This window comes from Nicotiana tabacum, chromosome 16, assembly GCF_000715075.1.
Source record: "Nicotiana tabacum cultivar K326 chromosome 16, ASM71507v2, whole genome shotgun sequence".
Classification (NCBI taxonomy): Eukaryota; Viridiplantae; Streptophyta; class Magnoliopsida; order Solanales; family Solanaceae; genus Nicotiana; species Nicotiana tabacum.
In genome coordinates, this window is record NC_134095.1 from 81,010,758 (window position 1) to 81,025,381 (window position 14,624).

Below are 14,624 nucleotides of genomic sequence, written 5' to 3' on the forward strand. Positions count from 1 at the left end.
TTGGCTTTGGTTAGTTTATCAGATTAAGTCTTTCACTTATTTTATTTATCGTTAATGTTTTACTATTAATCACATGTTAGTTTTAAAGTGTTAAAAAGAATTAATAAATGAGTTAGAAATTCTTCAATGCGCGGCTTGCCTAGCTTCTACGAGTAGGCGCCATCACGACTCCCGAAGGTAGGAAATCCGGATCGTGACAAGTTGGTATTAGAGCTCTAGGTTACATAGGTATCACAATTCACGGACAAGCTTAGTAGAATTTGGGTCGCTGCCTTCAGTTCAGCTAGAGATCCCGAGGTAGTCCAGCAGGCGTCCGCAGGCCCGACGTTCTCTTCTATCTTATTATGTATTCTGTTTCCATTTGTTTCTGAGACAGATTGTACTTTTCCTTTCAGACACTTGTATATTGTATTCATTGACAGTTCGTGATATTGTGCCACCGGATTCCGAGTAGAGACGTATGTTGGCATTGTCATGTTGGGTTTGGTTATTTTATCAGATTAAGTCTTCCGCTTATTTTATTTATCGTTAATGTTTTACTATTAATCACATGTTAGTTTTAAAGTGTTAAAAAGAACTAATAAATGAGTTAGAAATTTTTCAATGCGCGGCTTGCCTAGCTTCTACGAGTAGGTACCATCACGACTCCCAAAGGTAGGAAATCCGGATCGTGACAAGTTGGTATTAGAGCTCTAGTTTACATAGGTATCACAATTCACGGACAAGCTTAGTAGAATTTGGGTGGCTGCCTTCAGTTCAGCTAGAGATCCTGAGGTAGTCCTGCAGGCGTCCGCAGGCCCGACGTTTTCTTCTATCTTATTATGTATTCTGTTTCCATTTGTTTCTGAGATAGATTGTACTTTTCCTTTCAGGCACTTGTATGTAGTATTCATTGACAGTTCGTGATCTTGTGACACCAGATTCCGTGTAGAGACGTATGTTGGCATTGTTATGTTGGCTTTGGTTAATATATCAGATTAAGTCTTCCGCTTATTTTATTTATCGTTAATGTTTTACTATTAATCACATGTTAGTTTTAAAGTGTTAAAAAGAACTAATAAATGAGTTAGAAATTCTTCAATGCGTGGCTTGCCTAGCTTCTACGAGTAGGCGCCATCACGACTCCCGAATGTAGGAAATCCGGATCGTGACAAGTTGGTATTAGAGCTCTAGGTTACATAGATATCACAATTCACGGGCAAGCTTAGTATAATTTGGGTGGCTGCCTTCAATTCAGCTAGAGATCCTGAGGTAGTCCTGCAGGCGTCCGTAGGGCCGACGTTCTCTTCTATCTTATTATGTATTCCGTTTCCATTTGTTTCTAAGACAGATTGTACTTTTCCTTTCAGACACTTGTATGTAGTATTCATTGATAGTTCGTGATATTGTGACACTGTATTCTGGGTAGAGACGTATGTTGGCATTGTCATGTTGGCTTTGGTTAGTTTATCAGATTAAGTCTTTCACTTATTTTATTTATCGTTAATGTTTTACTATTAATCACATGTTAGTTTTAAAGTGTTAAAAAGAATTAATAAATAAGTTAGAAATTCTTCAATGCGCGGCTTGCCTAGCTTCTACGAGTAGGCGCCATCACGACTCCCGAAGGTAGGAAATTCGGATCGTGACAAGTTGGTATTAGAGCTCTAGGTTACATAGGTATCACAATTCACAGACAAGCTTAGTAGAATTTGGGTGGCTGCCTACAGTTCAGCTAGAGATCCCGAGGTAGTCCTGCAGGCATCCGCATGCCCGACGTTCTCTTCTATCTTATTATGTATTCTGTTTCCATTTGTTTCTGAGATAGATTGTACTTTTCCTTTCAGACACTTGTATGTAGTATTCATTGACAGTTCGTGATATTGTGACACCGGATTCCGGGTAGAGACGTATGTTGGCATTGTCATGTTGGCTTTGGTTAATTTATCAGATTAAGTCTTCCGCTTATTTTATTTATCGTTAATGTTTTACTATTAATCACATGTTAGTTTTAAAGTGTTAAAAAGAACTAATAAATGAGTTAGAAATTCTTCAATGCGCGGCTTGCCTAGCTTCTACGAGTAGGCGCCATCACGACTCCCGAAGGTAGGAAATCCGGATCGTGACAAGTTGGTATTAGAGCTCTAGGTTACATAGGTATCACAATTCACGGACAAGCTTAGTAGAATTTGGGTGGCTGCCTTCAGTTCAACTAGAGATCCCGAGGTAGTCTTGCAGGCGTCCGCAGGCCCGACGTTCTCTTCTATCTTATTATGTATTCTGTTTCCATTTGTTTCTGAGACAGATTGTACTTTTCCTTTCAGACACTTGTATGTAGTATTCATTGACAGTTCGTGATATTGTGACACCGGATTCCGGATAGAGACGTATGTTGGCATTGTCATGTTGGCTTTGGTTAATTTATCAGATTAAGTCTTCCGCTTATTTTATTTATCGTTAATGTTTTACTATTAATCACATGTTAGTTTTAAAGTGTTAAAAAGAACTAATAAATGAGTTAGAAATTCTTCAATGCACGGCTTGCCTAGCTTCTACGAGTAGGCGCCATCACGACTCCCGATGGTAGGAAATCCGGATCATGACAAGTTGGTATTAGAGCTCTAGGTTACATAGATATCACAATTCACGGGCAAGCTTAGTAGAATTTGGGTGGCTGCCTTCAGTTCAGCTAGAGATCCTGAGGTAGTCCTGCAGGCGTCCGTAGGCCCAACGTTCTCTTCTATCTTATTATGTATTCTGTTTCCATTTGTTTCTAAGACAGATTGTACTTTTCCTTTCAGACATTTGTATGTAGTATTCATTGACAGTTCGTGATATTGTGACACCGGATTCTGGGTAGAGACGTATGTTGGCATTGTCATGTTGGCTTTGGTTAATTTATCAGATTAAGTCTTTCGCTTATTTTATTTATCGTTAATGTTTTACTATTAATCACATGTTAGTTTTAAAGTGTTAAAAAGAATTAATAAATGAGTTAGAAATTCTTCAATGCGCGACTTGCCTAGCTTCTACAAGTAGGCGCCATCACGACTCCCGAAGGTAGGAAATCCGGATCGTGACAAGTTGGTATTAGAGCTCTAGGTTACATAGGTATCATAATTCACGGACAAGCTTAGTAGAATTTGGGTGGCTACCTTCAGTTCAGCTAGAGATCCCGAGGTAGTCCTGCAGGCGTCCGCAGGCCCGACGTTCTCTTCTATCTTATTATGTATTCTGTTTCCATTTGTTTCTGAGACAGATTGTACTTTTCTGTTCAGACACTTGTATGTAGTATTCATTGACAGTTCGTGTTATTGTGACACCGGATTCTGGGTAGAGACGTAAGTTGGCATTGTCATGTTGGCTTTGGTTAGTTTATCAGATTAAGTCTTTCACTTATTTTATTTATCGTTAATGTTTTACTATTAATCACATGTTAGTTTTAAAGTGTTAAAAAGAATTAATAAATGAGTTAGAAATTCTTCAATGCGCGGCTTGCCTAGCTTCTACGAGTAGGCGCCATCACGACTTCCGAAGGTAAGAAATCCGGATCGTGACAAGTTGGTATTAGAGCTCTAGGTTACATAGGTATCACAATTCACGGACAAGCTTAGTAGAATTTGGGTGGCTGCCTTCAGTTCAGCTAGAAATCCCGAGGTAGTCCTGCAGGCGTCCGCAGGCCCGACGTTCTCTTCTATCTTATTATGTATTCTGTTTCCATTTGTTTCTGAGACAGATTGTACTTTTCCTTTCAGACATTTGTATGTAGTATTCATTGACAGTTCGTGATATTGTGACACCGGATTCTGGGTAGAGACGTATGTTGGCATTGTCATGTTGGCTTTGGTTATTTTATCAGATTAAGTCTTCCGCTTATTTTATTTATCGTTAATGTTTTACTATTAATCACATGTTAGTTTTAAAGTGTTAAAAAGAACTAATAAATGAGTTAGAAATTTTTCAATGCGCGGCTTGCCTAGCTTCTACGAGTAGGCGCCATCACGACTCCCAAAGGTAGGAAATCCGGATCGTGACAAGTTGGTATTAGAGCTCTAGGTTACATAGGTATCACAATTCACGGACAAGCTTAGTAGAATTTGGGTGGCTGCCTTCAGTTCAGCTAGAGATCCCGAGGTAGTCCTGCAGGCGTCCGCAGGCCCGACGTTTTCTTCTATCTTATTATGTATTCTGTTTCCATTTGTTTCTGAGATAGATTGTACTTTTCCTTTCAGACATTTGTATGTAGTATTCATTGACAGTTCGTGATATTGTGCCACCGGATTCCGAGTAGAGACGTATGTTGGCATTGTCATGTTGGGTTTGGTTATTTTATCAGATTAAGTCTTCCGCTTATTTTATTTATCGTTAATGTTTTACTATTAATCACATGTTAGTTTTAAAGTGTTAAAAAGAACTAATAAATGAGTTAGAAATTTTTCAATGCGCGGCTTGCCTAGCTTCTACGAGTAGGCGCCATCACGACTCCCAAAGGTAGGAAATCCGGATCGTGACAAGTTGGTATTAGAGCTCTAGGTTACATAGGTATCACAATTCACGGACAAGCTTAGTAGAATTTGGGTGGCTGCCTTCAGTTCAGCTAGAGATCCCGAGGTAGTCCTGCAGGCGTCCGCAGGCCCGACGTTTTCTTCTATCTTATTATGTATTCTGTTTCCATTTGTTTCTGAGATAGATTGTACTTTTCCTTTCAGACACTTGTATGTAGTATTCATTGACAGTTCGTGATATTGTGACACCAGATTCCGTGTAGAGACGTATGTTGGCATTGTCATGTTGGCTTTGGTTAATATATCAGATTAAGTCTTCCGCTTATTTTATTTATCGTTAATGTTTTACTATTAATCACATGTTAGTTTTAAAGTGTTAAAAAGAACTAATAAATGAGTTAGAAATTCTTCAATGCGTGGCTTGCCTAGCTTCTACGAGTAGGCGCCATCACGACTCCCGAATGTAGGAAATCCGGTTGCGCGAATTCGGGTAACGGCTACAAGGGAGAGCTCTAGGTTACATAGATATCACAATTCACGTGCAAGCTTAGTATTATTTGGGTGGCTGCCTTCAATTCAGCTAGAGATCCTGAGGTAGTCCTGCAGGCGTCCGTAGGGCCGACGTTCTCTTCTATCTTATTATGTATTCCGTTTCCATTTGTTTCTAAGATAGATTGTACTTTTCCTTTCAGACACTTGTATGTAGTATTCATTGATAGTTCGTGATATTGTGACACCGGATTCTGGGTAGAGACGTATGTTGGCATTGTCATGTTGGCTTTGGTTAGTTTATCAGATTAAGTCTTTCACTTATTTTATTTATCGTTAATGTTTTACTATTAATCACATGTTAGTTTTAAAGTGTTAAAAAGAATTAATAAATAAGTTAGAAATTCTTCAATGCGCGGCTTGCCTAGCTTCTACGAGTAGGCGCCATCACGACTCCCGAAGGTAGGAAATCCCGGATCCTGACAAGTTGGTATTAGAGCTCTAGGTTACATAGGTAGCACAATTCACGGACAAGCATAGTAGAATTTGGGTGGCTGCCTTCAGTTCAGCTATAGAGATCCTGAGGTAGTCCTGCAGGCGTCCGAAGGCCCGAAGTTCTCTTCTATCTTATTATGTATTCTGTTTCCATTTGTTTCTGAGACAGATTGTACTTTTCCTTTCAGACACTTATATGTAGTATTCATTGACAGTTCGTGATATTGTGACACCGGATTCCGGGTAGAGACGTATGTTGGCATTGTCATGTTGGCTTTGGTTATTTTATCAGATTAAGTCTTCCGCTTATTTTATTTATCGTTAATGTTTTACTATTAATCACATGTTAGTTTTAAAGTGTTAAAAAGAACTAATAAATGAGTTAGAAATTCTTCAATGCACGGCTTGCCTAGCTACTACGAGTAGGCGCCATCACGACTCCCGAAGGTAGGAAATCCGGATCGTGACAAGTTGGTATTAGAGCTCTAGGTTACATAGGTATCACAATTCAAGGACAAGCTTAGTAGAATTTGGGTGAATGCCTTCAGTTCAGCTAGTGATCCCGAGGTAGTCCTGCAGGCGTCCGTAGGCCTGACGTTCTCTTCTATCTTATTATGTATTCTGTTTCCATTTGTTTCTGAGACAGATTGTACTTTTCCTTTCAGACACTTGTATGTAGTATTCATTGACAGTTCGTGATATTGTGACACCGGATTCCGGATAGAGACGAATGTTGGCATTGTCATGTTGGCTTTGGTTAATTTATCAGATTAAGTCTTCTGCTTATTTTATTTATCGTTAATGTTTTACTATTAATCACATGTTAGTTTTAAAGTGTTAAAAAGAACTAATAAATGAGTTAGAAATTCTTCAATGCACGGCTTGCCTAGCTACTACGAGTAGGCGCCATCACGACTCCCGAAGGTAGGAAATCCGGATCGTGACAAGTTGGTATTAGAGCTCTAGGTTACATAGGTATCACAATTCACGAACAAGCTTAGTAGAGTCTGAGGGATCAGTACAGAGACGTCTGTACTTATCCCTCAGAGGCTACAGAGTTAGGAAGAACTTCACATTTATTCCTTCTTGTCGTGCGGTTTGGTTTCTCAATGCTAATTGAATTTCTACTCTATTCTTTCGTAGATAGCGAGAACACGCGCTTCCTCATCCACCAATCAGAAGACCGAGGCAGTAGCTCTCACGAGGGGCAGAGGGCGAGGCCGAGGCCGTGCTAGAGGCCGAGGCAGGGGCAAAGCTTAGCACAGAGCAGCAGCACCAGCGGTGGAGCCTCGGGTTGACTTTGATGATGAAGTTCCAGCCCAGACAATTTCGGTAGGCCCGACTCAGGTCCCAGAGGGGTTTACTGCTACCCCACTACTTCAGGATGCTCTAGTTTGTCTAGTGGGAATTTTGGAGAGTGTCACCCAGGCAGGCTTGCTTCCCAAAGCACCAGCCGTCTCTCAGGCTGGAGGAGGAGCCCAGACTCCTACTACTCGCACTCCGGAGCAGGTAGCTCCCCAGTTTCAAACTCCAGCAGTTCATCCAGTTGGAGCAGTTCAGCCGGGTGTGGTAGCTCAGACCGGCAATGGAGCTGCTATATTTGCTGATGCTTTGTGGAGATGGGACAGGTTCACCAAGCTCTTTACTACTTCTTTAATCGGTGCATCTTCTGAGGATCTCTAGGATTATCTAGATAGCTGTCATGAGGTTCTCAGGAACATGGGGATAGTAGAGACCAATGGGGTTGATTTTGCTACTTTTCGCTTGTCTGGATCTGCCAAGACTTAGTGGAGAGATTATTGCTTGGCTAGACCAGCCGGATCACCAGCTTTGACTTGGGAGCAGTTTACTCAGCTATTTCTGGAGAAGTTTCTCCCCATCACTCAGAGAGAGGCCTATCGGAGGCAGTTTGAGCGTCTCCAGCAGGGTTCTATGACTGTTACCCTGTATGAGACCAGATTCATCAACTTGGCTCGTCATGCTCTTATCATACTTCCCACCGAGAGAGAAAGAGGGTGATGAGGTTCATTGAGGGACTTATTCAGCCGATTCGTCTTCAGATGGCTAAGGAGATAGGGAGTGAGATTTCTTTCCAAGAGGCGGCTAATATGGCCAGGAGAGTAGAGATGGTTCTGTCGCAGGGAGGTGTGGTCAGGGGTCTAACAAGAGGCCTCGTCATTTAGGTAGATTCAGTGGTGCCTCATCTGGAGGCAAGGATTCGTATGGTAGAGGCCATCATCCTAGGCCCTTTCAGTCAGCACTTCAGGTTTCTCACGATGCTTCAGGTGGCCGTGGTTCCCATATATAGTATTCTGATCAACAGCCTTACAGTGCACCACCAGCTCTTATCAGTGCACCGCCTTTCCAGAGTTTACGGGCCGGTCTTTCAGCTCGCCAGGGTCAGTCTCAGTTTTCTCTGCCGCAACATTCAGGTGGATGTTTTGAGTGTGGTGAGTATGGTCATATCCGGAGGGCTTGTCCGAAATGGGTAGGTACCCAGTTGCAGCAGTAGGGTTCCCGTGCTATGGTTCAAACATCGGGTATTCCGCCACCTACTCCGCCAGCTAGGGGTGGGAGTGGAGGTGCTAGAGGTGGAGGTAGAGGTGTTAGAGGTGGAGCTCAGACAGCTAGAGGTGGAGGCCAGCCAGCAGTAGGCCGTCCCAGAGATGTAGTTCAAGGTGGTGGGGCCCAACCCCGATGTTATGCTCTTCCAGCCTGGCCTGAGGCTGAGGCTTCCGATGCAGTTATTACAGGTACTGTTCTGGTCTGTGGCAGAGATGCTTCAGTTTTATTTGATCTAGGGTCTACCTACTCCTATGTGTCATCTTATTTTGCACCGTATCTGGTCATGCCTAGTGATTCCTTGAGTGCCCTTGTTTATGTGTCTACATTGGTGGGTGATTCTATTGTGGTAGATCGAGTCCATCGTTCTTGTATAGTTGTGATTGGGGGTCTTGAGACTCGTGTAGGTTTGCTTCTTCTGGACATGGCTGATTTCGATGTCATATTAGGGATGGACTGGTTTTCACCTTACCACGCTATCTTGGACTGTCATGCCAAGATTGTGACCTTAGCCTTACCGGGTTTACCTCGTTTAGAGTGGAGAGGGACTCCTGATCATTCTACCCACAATGTTATCTCTTATATGAAGGCTCGACATATGGTCGAGAAGGGGTGTTTGGCCTATTTTGCCTATATTCGTGATTCTAGTGTTGAGGTTCCTTCTATTGATTCTGTGCCCATTGTTTGTGAGTTTTCTGAGGTATTTCCTTCAGACCTGCCGGGTATGCCACCCGATAGGAATATTGACTTTTGCATTGATTTGGCTCGGAGCACTCAGCCCATTTCTATTCCCGCCGTATCCTATGGCCCCGCCTGAGTTGAAAGAGTTGATGAAGCAGTTGCAAGACTTGCTTGAGAAGGGTTTCATTAGACCTAGTGTTTCGCCTTAGGGTGTGTGTGTTGTTTGTTAAGAAGAAGGATGGATCGATGAGAATGTGTATTGATTACCGGCTGTTGAATAAGGTTACAATCAAGAATAAGTATCCGTTGCCGAGGATTGATGATTTGTTTGATCAGCTTCAGGGTGGCAAGGTATTTTCGAAGATTGACTTGAGATCTGGCTACCATCAGTTGAGGATTAGGGCATCCGATGTCCCTAAGACAGCTTTCCGCACTCGGTACATCCATTATGAGTTCTTGGTATGTCATTCGGGTTGACAAATGCCCTAGCAGCTTTTATGAATTTGATGAACCGAGTGTTCAGGCCTTACTTGGATTCGTTCGTGATAGTCTTAATTGATGATATTTTGATATATTTCCGCAGCCGGGAGGAGCACGAGCAACATCTTAGAGTGGTTCTTTAGACTTTGAGGGATAGTCACTTGTATGCTATGTTTTGTAAGTGTGAGTTCTGGTTGAGTTCAGTTGCATTCCTGGGTCATGTTGTATCGGTAAGAGGTATTCAGGTTGATATGAAGAAGATTGAGGAAGTCAAGAACTGGGTTAGACAAGCATCAACTACTGAGATCCGGAGTTTCTTGGGGTTGGTAGGCTACTATCATCGGTTTGTGAAGGGGTTTTCATCCATTCCACTCCCGATGACCAGGTTGACCCAGAAGGGTGCCCAGTTCAGGTGGTCGGATGAGTGTGAGGTGAGCTTTTAGAAGCTCAAGACAGCTTTGACTACGACACCAGTGTTGGTTTTTCCCACAGGTTCAGGGCCATATACCGTTTATTGTGATGCATCTCATATTGGGCTTGGTGCGGAGTTGATGTAGGATGGCAAGGTCATTGCTTATGCTTCATGGCAATTGAAGATTCATGAGAAGAACTATCCGTTTCATGATTTGGAGTTAGCAGCCATTGTTCATGCGTTGAAGATTTGGTGGCATTATTTATATGACGTAGCATGTGAGGTGTTCACGAATCACAAGAGTCTGCAGTGCTTTTTCAAGCAAAAGGAGTTGAATTTGAGGCAGAAAAGGTGGTTGGAGATGTTAAAGGACTATGATATCACCATCTTATATCATCTAGGAAAGGCTAAAGTGGTGGCCGACGCTTTGAGTAGGAAGTCAGCTAGTATGGGCAGTCTTGCTTATATTCCGGTCGGTGAGAGGCCGCTTGCTTTGGATGTTCAAGCTTTGGCCAATCAGTTCGTAAGGTTGGATGTTTTTGATCCCAATCGTGTGTTAGCTTGGTCGCTCGTTCTTCCTTGTTGGAGCGTATCCGTGATCGGTAGTATGATGATCCCCATTTGTGTGTCCTTAGAGATAAGGTGCAGCACAGAGGTGCCAAGCAGGTTACTTTAGGTGATGATGGAGTTTTGAGATTGCAGGGTCAAGTTTGTGTGCCTAATGTGGATGGACTCCGAGAGTTGATTTTAGAGGAGGCCCATAGCTATTGGTACTCTGTTCATCCGGGCTCCGCGAAGATGTATCAGGATTTGTGGCAACATTATTGGTAGCGGAGAATGAAGAAGGATATCGTTGCATATGTGGCTCGGTTTTTGAATTGCTAGCAAGTTATGTACGAGCATTAGAGGCCTAGTGGTTTGTTCCAGAAGATTAAGATTCTTGAGTGGAAATGGGAGTGGATCACTATGGATTTTTTTGTTCGACTCCCACAGACTCAGAGGATGTTCGATCCAGTGTAGGTTATTGTTGATAGGATGACCAAGTCAGCACATTTCATTCCTATGGCAGTCTCCTATTCTTCCGAGAGGTTAGCTGAGATCTATATCCAGGAGATTGTTCGTCTTCATGGTGTGCTCGAGTCTATTATTTCGAATCGAGGTACACAGTTTACCTCGCATTCTGGAGAGCAGTTCAGCGAGAGTTGGGCACACGGGTTGAGTTGAGCACAACATTTCATCCTCAGACGGACGGACAGTCCGAGCAGACTATTCAGATTTTGGAGGATATGCTCCGAGCTTGTGTCATTGACTTTGGAGGATCTTGGGATCAGTTCTTGCCTTTAACAGAGTTTGCCTACAGCAACAGCTACCAGTTGAGTATTTAGATGGCTCCTTATGAGGCTTTATAGGGTAGGCGGTGTCGGTCTCCGGTTGGATGGTTAGAGCCGGGGAGGCTCGTTTGTTAGGTACGGATCTGGTTCAGGGTGCCTTGGACAAGGTCAGGATTATTCAGGATAGGCTTCGTACAGCTCAGTCCAAGCAAAAGAGCTATGCCGACCGTAAGGTTCGAGATTTGGCTTTCATGGTCGGTGAGCGGGTATTGCTTTGAGTGTCGCCTATGAAGGGCATGGTGAGATTTGGGAAGAAAGGCAAGCTTAGCCCTAGGTTCATTGGCCCATTTGAGATTCTTGATCGAGCGGGAGAAGTGGCTTATAGACTTGCATTGCCGCCGAGCTTATCAGTCGTGCATCCAGTGTATCATGTGTCCATGCTTCGGAAGTATCACGGTGATCCATCCCACATGTTAGATTTCAGCACTGTCCAGTTAGATAAGGATTTGTCTTATGAGGAGGAGCCGGTGGCTATTCTAGACCGACAGGTTCGTCAGTTGAGATCGAAGAGTTTTCTTTCTGTTCGTGTTCAGTGGAGAGGTCAGCCTGTGTTGATACCCAATTTTTCCCATATATTTTCAATATGCAAAATACCTTCAAAATAGTAGATATACGCATATATAAGCATGTCCAAAAGTTTCCATAATTTTTAAAGGTTTTAATTGATTGATTTCCCCCTTTTTATCCATAAAATACCAATAATTATTTCCAAATTATTATTTTTAGTAATTCATCTATTGGATTTTCATATTTATGCCAAAATATGGCTAAAATAATTTTTACAATTTCATTTAGTATTTTTAAAAGCTAATTGCATATAATTGCAATATTAGCCTTTTAAGTTTTAATTGTGTTTTATATTCATAAAATTAAGTCCTGCATTTTAAATTGTCAATTATATATTATAAATCATTTTAGTGCTTTCACTTTATTTCCAGAAATTTATTTACTATTTTTTATAATTCAAAAAGAGAAAAATTGGCTATTTAAATAACAGCCCATTTGTGTTTAAATTTTAGCCTAAATTGAACCCCAAAATCAGACCCAATTTCCTAGACCAATTTCAATTTTAACCCGACCCCTAACCCGATTAAACCAACCCAACCCGGATTCCCCACCTACCCTTTTAAATCCAGTCCGTTGATTATTCAGATCAACGACCACCATTACCCCTTACCATTTTAAACCCCAAACGACCCCTAAACCTAACTCATTTCCCACCACCCGCCGCCTCTAAATCCTTTCCCTCTCAATTCTCTCTGCAGCCTCACATGAACCCTAGCCGCCGCCATCTAATTCCACCCTAATCCACCTTAATCCCTACCTAATCCATGGCCTTTCATGGCCATTTGAGATGTGTATCGGCCTCCTTTGGCTCCTGGGTATTGGTTTCTGTGATTTTATGGCCGAATCTCAAAGAGATCTGGTCCAGTCCTTGCTCAACCTCTGTCTCTGATCTTTCTCCGACCATCCATGGCCATTTAAGGCAGATCATTGACCTTTCCGGCTAGATCGGTAACTTTTCAAGGTCTCCCTTACCTTTTCTGGGTTCTCTGAAACCCTAACTTTAAGGTCTTTTGATTTTATTTCAAATCTGTCTTAGATCTGTGCTTACTACGAACTTCTTAAGTGTTTTCTTGAAGGTTCTTCGACTTTCTTTCAAAATGACTCTTTATTTTTCAACGATTAGGGTTTCTCTTAACCTCTTTTTAAAGATCTCTTCTCTGATTTTTGGTGTTGTTTCATGATTTTACTATGTTCAAACAACTTGTTTATGCTTTCCTTCTACTCGATTTAGCATATTGAAAACCCTAGTTCTTTTGGTATTATCTGAGTTCTGACCTTGTCCTTGTTTGTTTGAATGTGTATTTGTTCGATTAAGTTCTTTGTTTCTGATTCTCTTTTTTTGTGTGACTTATCTGATTCTGGGTTCTTATCATCTCTTAAACTCGACTACTGTTGTTTAAACCCTAATTTCTTAAAAAGGTTTTCCTCAATTATTTGTTTCTGACTCTCTTTACCTGTTACTATGTTTTCTTCACTTTTGATTCTGTGTAACTACATGACCTTGTTGACTATTGTGCTTCGAATAGATCTTTTTCACTACTGAATCCTAGCTTATTCCTGCTACTGCTGAATGTTTGTGTTACCTCTTTTGCCAATGTGTTTGGCCCTGCATGTCTGATGCTTCTGTTCACTCTATTTATACATTGAAGTGCAGAATTATGTTTTCTTCTTGATTGATTCTGACTCCCTCAATGTTGCGACTGACTGCAAAAGTTTTCTCGTAAACCCTAACTTCTTACTCATTTGCTTAAAATTAATTGATTCCTTTCCTTTAATGTGATGTTTGATCTTGCTGAATCCTTTCCCAAAACAAAGTATATTTTGAACTTATTCTCAATTATTTACTTCATACTTTTATTGCCCCCTTATATGGCAATAATCAATCTGTCCCCAAACTGATTTCTTTCCTTAACTAAACCTGTCAGTATCCGTTATGCAGTGATTCCTTAATTAAAGGGAATCACTTGGGTTAATTGATTCTGATTGTGATTGTTTCTATGTTTGTGCTAAGACTTTGCTTATTACCTTATTTTTCACTCATTTTCAAAAAACTATAAATACCCTCACTCTCTTCTTTCGAACAGACGAACAATTTGAGTTCAGAACACACACTTACACTCAAAAACTCTCTCTTTCTTTACTACTACTTGTGCTATTGCTTTGTCTAGCCGGCTGAAAGCCAAGGCTAGACTGTGGAATCTTGCTAACTTTTTCTTTTTGCACTTTGCTTCTCTACTGGTATGTCCTAGTTAATTTTTTAAAGCCCCAACAACAACATGTTTCTTTGATTGTTCCAATTTATCTCATTTTTGTCTACTCTTGCTTATGTTTCTGCAGTTAAGTTATATTACTAGCATGCTGTAATATGTTCCCTTCCTCTTTAAATTAATGCTTCCCGATGTGTGTGCTTTGCCAGTCACTTGTTATGTGTTTGCTGACTTATGAATCCCAAACCCCCATATTCCCTCTATGTGTTTGTGTTCTTTGGCTGGTTTGTGGGTATGCTAGTATCATCTATCGCTGTGGATGACCAAACCTGACCATTACTAGGGTCATATGCTTCATATAATGTATTCCCAAAACCCTTTGACCCCTTTGTGTGACTATTGATTCTGTGTGTTTGAGTTTTGTTCATTACCCCAACTGATTTCAGACACTTCTACTACTGATTACTTTCAAAATGGACTTGCCAGTCCAGTTTTAAACAAACACTTTTTTCAACTATGTTCTGCACTTTCACTATACTCCTAGAATTTAGGTTCTGCCCCTCTTATATGAGCCTTGCCTTGGGACCCTTGAGCTCCTTCTGAACATGGACACACAAGGGCTGGCCCTACCATACTGCACTCATTTCTGTGAGAAAGGCTTTGAAACAACAACAACATTTGAGGTGGTTTATTCCATAACTCAGAGAGGAAGTCAGAATTAGGCTTCCTATGGTTGTAACTTCTTGTTTTACACTTTTTCTGATGTAATTCAGTTATTTGGTCTGTAATAATTTGTAACAAATATTGGGCTGGCAAGTGAAAAAGGATGTGTGATTATGCATGCTTTAGCTGTTAG